Source organism: Tachysurus vachellii, chromosome 22 (assembly GCF_030014155.1).
Source record: "Tachysurus vachellii isolate PV-2020 chromosome 22, HZAU_Pvac_v1, whole genome shotgun sequence".
Classification (NCBI taxonomy): Eukaryota; Metazoa; Chordata; class Actinopteri; order Siluriformes; family Bagridae; genus Tachysurus; species Tachysurus vachellii.
The window spans coordinates 2,502,501-2,511,205 of record NC_083481.1 but is presented as its reverse complement, the minus strand read 5'-3'; positions in this window follow the sequence as shown (position 1 = coordinate 2,511,205).

Genomic DNA, 8,705 nt, shown 5'->3' with positions numbered 1-8,705 from the left:
GCCTCCACCTTGTGTGTGTGGAGTTTGCATGTTCTCCCCATGCCTCTGGGGTTTCCGCCGGGTACTCCGGTTTCCTCCCCCAGGTTGATTGGCATCTCTGGAAAATTGTCCGTAGTGTGTGATTGTGTGAGTGAATGAGAGTGTGTGTGTGTGCCCTGCGATGGGTTGGCACTCCGTCCAGGGTGTATCCTGCCTTGATGCCCGATGACACCTGAGATAGGCACAGGCTCCCTGTGACCCGAGGTAGTTCGGATAAGCGGTAGAAGATGAATGAACAAATGAAGTCTTAAGGTTTATTTTCCCAAAACATATTTAATGGAGAATAAATTTCACACGGAAGAAAATTCCTTATGTAAGAAATCATCACGATTTACATAATCACAATTTTTTCCCCCAGTATTCCATTTTAAATATTGCGACCTTGTTTTTATTCTTGTTTTTATACAATTTTCTAAATGATTGTTTTGCCTTGTGATTCTTTTTCTAAGAATTAATTTTTTATTCAATCCACTGAAAAAAAAAAAAAAAGATTATTTTTCAATATTTCATTTCAATTCATATAATTATATAAAGAATTATTTTTCCGGTGATTTCTTTTATTTCATATGATTTTATTCCTAATCTTTATTTCTTATCAATTTTCCCGTACACTCATAATTTCTTTCCAGGGACTCATTAATTGCCATATGTGCCAGATTTGTTTCTAACGACTTGTTTACTTTTGTGTGTTTTTCCAACTCAAATCTTCTAATATTTTCATGTGGAATTAATTGTAATGTGATTTTCATGTCGTTTTTTTAAACACATGCTTTATTTATTATCACTTGCGAGCGTCTCACCTCCGAGTCACACAGTGAAACGACTGTTAACCGTAAACTGCTGAAGCCCAGTGGAGATCTTTTCATTGTGTCAACAAACCTGAGCGTAATGGCTTCTTGAGCTCGGCTCTGTGTCCATTCAGCGTAGTGTGACAAGAGGCAGGAAATCGCGTGCGCCACAGTTTGCAGAACCCTTTGGGGCTTTGTGCCCACGTCCACGTGGTACTATTTAGGTGCCGTATGGACGTCAGTGAGACAGATGCCAGTCTCTCCACAGTGTGGTTATTCATGCGTTTGAATTACACCTGTATCCCGAGCGGCCTGCCGAGCCGCTCGCATTATTTGCACAGCTGCTTCATGCTGGAGCGCCGCAGGGTTAAATACTGCCCTCGATTGTCCAACCTTAACACCAAACTCATGACCCTTTGCCTCACTAAACACAACAATTCCTTACAGAAGAGTCACATGAACATGGAAATTTACACATGCGGTTTTTAGACACTTCACATGTTATGGTTCACACGTCTTTCACATCTAAGGCAGGTTTTTTTTTATGTGATCTTTTTCCCACAATTCCTTATTCACATGTAATTCATCACACACACAAGTGACGTTTATATTATTGATTTATTTTGATATGATTCTTTTATTTTGACACATGATTCTTTTATATGATTCTTTCATTTTGTGATTTTATACACACAATTTATTTTGAAATTTACTTTTTTCATATGATTCATTTATTTTGACACACGATTCTTCTATATGATTCTTTCATTTTGTGATTTTATACACACAATTTATTTTGAAATTTACTTTTTTCATATGATTCATTTATTTTGACACACGATTCTTTTATATGATTCTTTCATTTTGTGATTTTATACACACAATTTATTTTGAAATTTACTTTTTTCATATGATTCATTTATTTTGACACACGGTTCTTTTATATGATTCTTTCATTTTGTGATTTTATACGCACAATTTATTTTGAAATGTACTTTTTTTCCATATGATTCATTTACTTTGACATATGATTCTTTTATATGATTCATTTATTTTTTTACATATGATTCTTTCATATGAGTATTTTCTTTTGAGATATGATTGATTTATTTGAATGCAATCATCATTTATTCTCACAAGAATTTATTCTTATTTATTTATATACAGTATTTAGACACACGATTCCAATATTTTCACGCGTTTGTCACGTGAATTACATGTTTGAACTGAACCTTCACACGTGACCGCACATTACTCCCAAAGTAATAACGAATGAGAAATGTATGTGATTTGTCTGTGTTTTTAAACTTCTATTCCATTCAAGCCTATACTACAGTATCTCTTACAAATCTAGACACATTGTTGTACATAATGTTCTGTATAACACAGTGACGTATTGATTTTTTTGACCTCTTTACGTTTGATGGATTGTTTATTTTCTCCCTGTTAGGTAGTAATTCATTATTCTAATTTTGATTTAGCAGCTGTTCCGAAATATATAACACACACTAGGCCAATATTTACATGTGGACGGAGGGCCAATACGCTCAGTCAGTGTGTATCATGTTAACGCTGATATAAGGCTACGGGATTTAGGTATGTACCTCAGGCTATATGACTTGCCTCCATGCCAGCTTTCAAGACTGTTCGAATTGTTTGTCACATTCTTGGTGTCGGTCGGAGCGACAGCCAAGCGTAACCTAACACATAATTCCACGTGTAGGCAAGTTGACAAACCACAAAGCAGCCCCAGACTGAAAATTAGGAGTCTGAAGGGGCCAAATTACGCTCACAGAGAAAAGAAAAGTTGTTTCCTGTAGCACGTGAGCACTTCTCTCTGACAAAACGTTCAGTGCCTTATCAATTCTATTTAAGGAAAACCAGCGTCTGCTCGTAAATATCATGTGTTGGTCTGGACACTTGTGCCCCTAAGTGCCATCTAGTCATAGCCAAAACAAACAGCAGTAATGAGTAGAAGCGCCTGGTTAAGAGGCCGGACCCAAAACCTTCGTCTGGCCAGCGTGCGCACAGTGAGGGGCTGTCATAAGGCGGGTTAAAAGACTGACTGTTCCTTTCTCACACACACACACACACAGACACACACAGACACATGCTCGCATACACCCCACCCCGTCAACAGACTCGACCCGTTCCCCACATCACCTCACACGACACGGCCAAGACGTCGGGAGACGGGGGAAGGGTACATCATGTTCAACAAGCAGATCTTGTATTTGGACTTCGACTCTGGGGAGCGAAAGCGTGGAAATAACAAGTGGAGATTTATTGCCTAAGGGGTTTGTTTACGGTGAAAGATGGAGCCGAGTACATTGGGCCAAGGCCTATTTGCATAATGCATATAAAATGAGATCCATCTTTGCCACACGCATGCCTGTGAATCCTCGTGGGTTTTTATTAAGGAAGTAGCCAGGCTCCAAGAGAGATGCTTCGACAACAGAGTGGCTAAGCTAGGGCTATTTAAGAAACCAGCCAGGGCCGAAGAAGTGAGAACCGAGTGTGTGTGCGCTGCGGGATGCGAACGTCAACGGACGTCAGAGTTTCTGGTATCAGGAAACTGAGGGAGAATCTGAGTGACTTTGACTGTTGTGTCAGTTTGAGACATTCAGATGTCTACAGCTAGTTTCACACACAACAGTCTCCAGAGTCTCCAAAACATCCAGCGAGCGCCATTTCTGGGACCCGGAAACGCCTCGCTGATGAGAGTGGACAAAGGGCCGGTTCAAGCTGAACACGAAGGTTATGGTACTAATAATCACCAATAATCACTCTTTGCAACCATGTTGAGCAGAAAAGTATCTCAAACACATCAAACTACAGCTGGGAAATTTCTCCTTCTTTTTTTTTTTTGTGGTTTGTGGTGTATACGACATGCGATTATTACTGACATGCACGTTTCAATGAAAAAAACCCCGCCCTCTCTATGGTTAACCGACAAAGCCAGTGAGGTCATTTCCACCCCGAGCCTCAGAGGCTTCCTCTCTCCCTTCCGTTGCGTTTTTTTTTTTTGGTAGAATGGGAAACGATCCCACTGGGCACGCTCGGTACAGGTGTGAGAAAGAAGGCCTCAGTTCGCCGTTATTTTGAGCTCTGCTGGTTCAGCCAGTTATTTTTAGTCATGAACAGTTCGATGTTGTGTTGCATTTCCTTGGCAGTGAAGGGAAACACGCAGGCCAGCTCTGGACGCCACCATGGCTGAGCTTTGTGACGAGCTGAAACGTCTATTCAACTCCTTCTTCTTATTTTTAGGTCCGCTTACAGTGCGTGGAACTCCGTCGGTGGAAGTCTTCCTTTGTCTTATATACAGGAATAAAGGAAACCCTGTAGGTTTGTGAATTTATCGACAGACCAAGTGTGTTTGCGCTACAATCATATTTCTGTCTGATGATTAGTTATCGGCTGTGGGACAAGAAGAACAGCTGGGAGCAGGTAATATAGGGATGTTGAATTCTTCCTCCAAACATAATCCTGTCCAGATGCAGACGAGCGTTAAAGACGACTCATCTGAGCGAGCTTCGTTTTCCTCAAGGTTTTCAGCAGGTTGTGTTGTGTTTGCGTCCCTGTACCTAGTCATGAAGCTCAAATTTCCATACAGAGTTTATTAAGAGCGTGAAGCGAACTCGTTCTCGAGCGTCAACCGATGCGTATCTTTCAACAGACGAGTTCACAGAGACTTCATTTCCTACAGCAGCAGCTCTGACAGTAGCACGGCTACAAATCACAGGATTATTATATCAACACGCTCCTTCTCATACAGTACGTAATCATTTCGAGAGTAACAGCTCACGGGGACTTGTATAGAAAATAGCGAATAATAAACAGATTTATAAAAACATCGACGGAAGGATAGGGAAGTAATCGACTTTGCGCCAACTTCGAGGAGCGCTTCATTCCTTACATACACATGAAACGGGATCACGTTTCTGTCCTCTTAGATCTTACTTACATCCACTTTAATTGCTTCAGATTTCTGCAGAAGAAAATGCTAAAACACTTTAAGCTGCTAGCTTTCCTACATCTCGGTTATTATCGATCTGAACACGGATGAGATGTGTCTGTAGCTTGCGCTTACTTTTCAACACTGTTCTGAGGTTTGTTTTTGTTTCCAGCGCTGTTTTTAGGCACCGAGTTCTCGACGTAATCGTTCGTCCCGTTTCCATATTCACGATCGCATAAATCATTCGGTGTCCGCTCGTTTTTATGGCATCTCTGGAAAATTGTCCGTAATGTGTGATTGCGTGAGTGAATGAGAGTGTGTGTGTGTGTGCCCTGCGATGGGTCGGTACTCCGTCTAGGGTGTATCCTGCCTTGATGCCCGATGACCCCTGAGATAGTAGTTCGGCTAGTTCGAGGTAGTTCGGATAAGCGGTAGAAAAAATGAATAATTTTTATGGTCAGTTCGGGCCACATTTCAGACATCAGGCTATGAAGGATACATACCCGGACACATACTGTACACAGTGAGTGAGTGAGTGAGATTGAATGTGCCAGTGTAATTTGATGTGCAGGAGAAGATCTGAGCTGTTCTGAATTGCAGTTGTGTTCAATGGGCTGTGCTGTAAGAAGCAGAGGCAGTGAGAGCAGCAGTGAGAGCGGGCAGAGCTCGTGTTATGCGTCTGACAACAATCTGGCATCGTGAGCTTATGGCACCTCACAGACCCACCGCATTGAGTTTGTTCAGGCTGCGTTTCCTCAGGGGCCGCTCCTAACACCGTGGCAGTGGCTCATGGGAAACGCCCACGCCAGCGCCAGTTTTTCCTCTGGAGCTGAAAGTCATCTTAAGACGTTGTGCCGGGTGGAAAATCTACCCGATCGGGGGTCTGTTGTATTTAGGATCAGTTGTTCGTCACTGGATATTTACCACAGCGCAAGTGCTCTCCTGAGCTGTAAAAGGAATCCAAGAAAACACGCTGGAATGTGGCGTGATAAATTTCACGTGGCATGTTGGGATAACGTTTATACTATACGAGCTTGAAGGTTCAACATCATCGCACATATGTTCTTTTTCTTTTTCATTTTTTTTTTCCCCTTCTTCCTTTATTTGACTTCGTTATTCAGCCGGGTATCATTTTAACCAATATTTACGCAGATGAAGATTACTCAGGAGAAATTAGCCAAGCTTCTTCTTGGTGGTCCATATGCGTCAGACAACCTGACACCAAATTAATCGCTGTAATTAGACTATTGCTCCCTTCTGGATGATACACGATGAGCGCTCTCGCTATCGGATATCAAAGGATAACAGAATAACACAGCCGATGACAGATTTTGTCCACACATCAACATTTCATCTCGCAAATTAGGCCTTTGATTTAATGAAAACACAGACGTACTTTATGGGGTGTCAGAAGAATCTCACGACGTAGAGCAGGGGGTTGTGGGTAAGCAGGCGTGCAGAGGAGAGCTCTGATTGGACAAGGGAGAATTTAAAGCACGAGGCTTTACACCAGCTCTAGCCGTCATTATAACGGGTCATAACCTAAAACATCATTTTTTTAATTTCATTCAGATTTCTTTATAAAGCACTTTAAAACAACGGACAGCGTCACATAGCAGCGTTACAGAAATCCGGATGTACATTTAAACTCATTCCTAATGGGCTAGCAAACAGCATGAAGACGAAACCTGGAGAAGAACCAGACAGACGCATCCATCTTGTCTTACAGTCGTATGCAAAAGTTTAGGCACCCCTGACAATTTCTATGATTTTCATGTATAAATATTTGGGTGTTTTATCAGCAATTTCCTTTTGATCTATCAAATAACTGAAGGACACTACAGGGAGTGCAGAATTATTAGGCAAATGAGTATTTTGACCACATCATCCTCTTTATGCATGTTGTCTTACTCCAAGCTGTATAGGCTCGAAAGCCTACAACCAATTAAGCATATTAGGTGATGTGCATCTCTGTAATGAGAAGGGGTGTGGTCTAATGACATCTACACCCTATATCAGGTGTGCATAATTATTAGGCAACTTCCTTTCCTTTGGCAAAATGGGTCAAAAGAAGGACTTGACAGGCTCCGAAAAGTCAAAAATAGTGAGATATCTTGCAGAGGGATGCAGCACTCTTAAAATTGCCAAGCTTCTGAAGCGTGATCATCGAACAATCAAGCGTTTCATTCAAAATAGTCAACAGGGTCGCAAGAAGCGTGTGGAAAAACCAAGGCGCAAAATAACTGCCCATGAACTGAGAAAAGTCAAGCGTGCAGCTGCCAAGATGCCACTTGCCACCAGTTTTGCCATATTTCAGAGCTGCAACATCACTGGAGTGCCCAAAAGCACAAGGTGTGCAATACTCAGAGACATGGCCAAGGTAAGAAAGGCTGAAAAACGACCACCACTGAACAAGACACACAAGCTGAAACGTCAAGACTGGGCCAAGAAATATCTGAAGACTGATTTTTCTAAGGTTTTATGGACTGATGAAATGAGAGTGAGTCTTGATGGGCCAGATGGATGGGCTCGTGGCTGGATCGGTAAAGGGCAGAGAGCTCCAGTCCGACTGAGACGCCAGCAAGGTGGAGGTGGAGTACTGGTTTGGGCTGGTATCATCAAAGATGAGCTTGTGGGGCCTTTTCGGGTTGAGGATGGGGTCAAGCTCAACTCCCAGTCCTACTGCCAGTTTCTGGAAGACACCTTCTTCAAGCAGTGGTACAGGAAGAAGTCTGCATCCTTCAAGAAAAACATGATTTTCATGCAGGACAATGCTCCATCACACGCGTCCAAGTACTCCACAGCGTGGCTGGCAAGAAAGGGTCTAAAAGAAGAAAAACTAATGACATGGCCTCCTTGTTCACCTGATCTGAACCCCATAGAGAACCTGTGGTCCATCATCAAATGTGAGATTTACAAGGAGGGAAAACAGTACACCTCTCTGAAGAGTGTCTGGGAGGCTGTGGTTGCTGCTGCACGCAATGTTGACGGTGAACAGATCAAAACACTGACAGAATCCATGGATGGCAGGCTTTTGAGTGTCCTTGCAAAGAAAGGTGGCTATATTGGTCACTGATTTGTTTTTGTTTTGTTTTTGAATGTCAGAAATGTATATTAGTGAATGTTGAGATGTAATATTGGTTTCACTGGTGAAAATAAATAATTGAAATGGGTATATATTTGTTTTTTGTTAAGTTGCCTAATAATTATGCACAGTAATAGTCACCTGCACACACAGATATCCTCCTAAAATAGCTAAAACTACAAACAAACTAAAAACTACTTCCAAAAATATTCAGCTTTGCTATTAATGAGTTTTTTGGGTTCATTGAGAACATGGTTGTTGTTCAATAATAAAATTAATCCTCAAAAATACAACTTCCCTAATAATTCTGCACTCCCTGTAAAGTAATATTTCAGTAGTGAAATGAGGTTTATTGGATTAACAGAAAACGCGCAATATGAATCAAAACTAAATTAGACAGGGGCATAAATTTGGGCACCGCAAAAGAAAAAAATCACATCAATATTTATTAGAGCCTCCGTTAGCAGAAATAACGGCCTCTGGACGCTTCCTATAGTCTGTAATGAGTGTCTGGATTCTAGATGAATGTTTTTTGGACCGTTCCTCTTTACAGAACATCTCCAGTTCAGTTAGGTTTGATGGTTGCCGAGCTGGACAGCCCGCTTCACATCACCCCACAGATGTTCAATGATATTCAGGTCTGGGGACTGGGATGGCAGAACATTCCAGAACATTGTACTTGTTCCTAAGTAGAATTTGAGCAGTGTTTTGGGTCGTTGTCTTGTTGAAATATCCAGCCCCGGCGTTACTTCAACTTTGTGACTGATTCCTCAACATTATTCTCAAGAATCTGCTGATATTGAGTGGAATCCATGCGACCCTCAACTTTAACCAGATT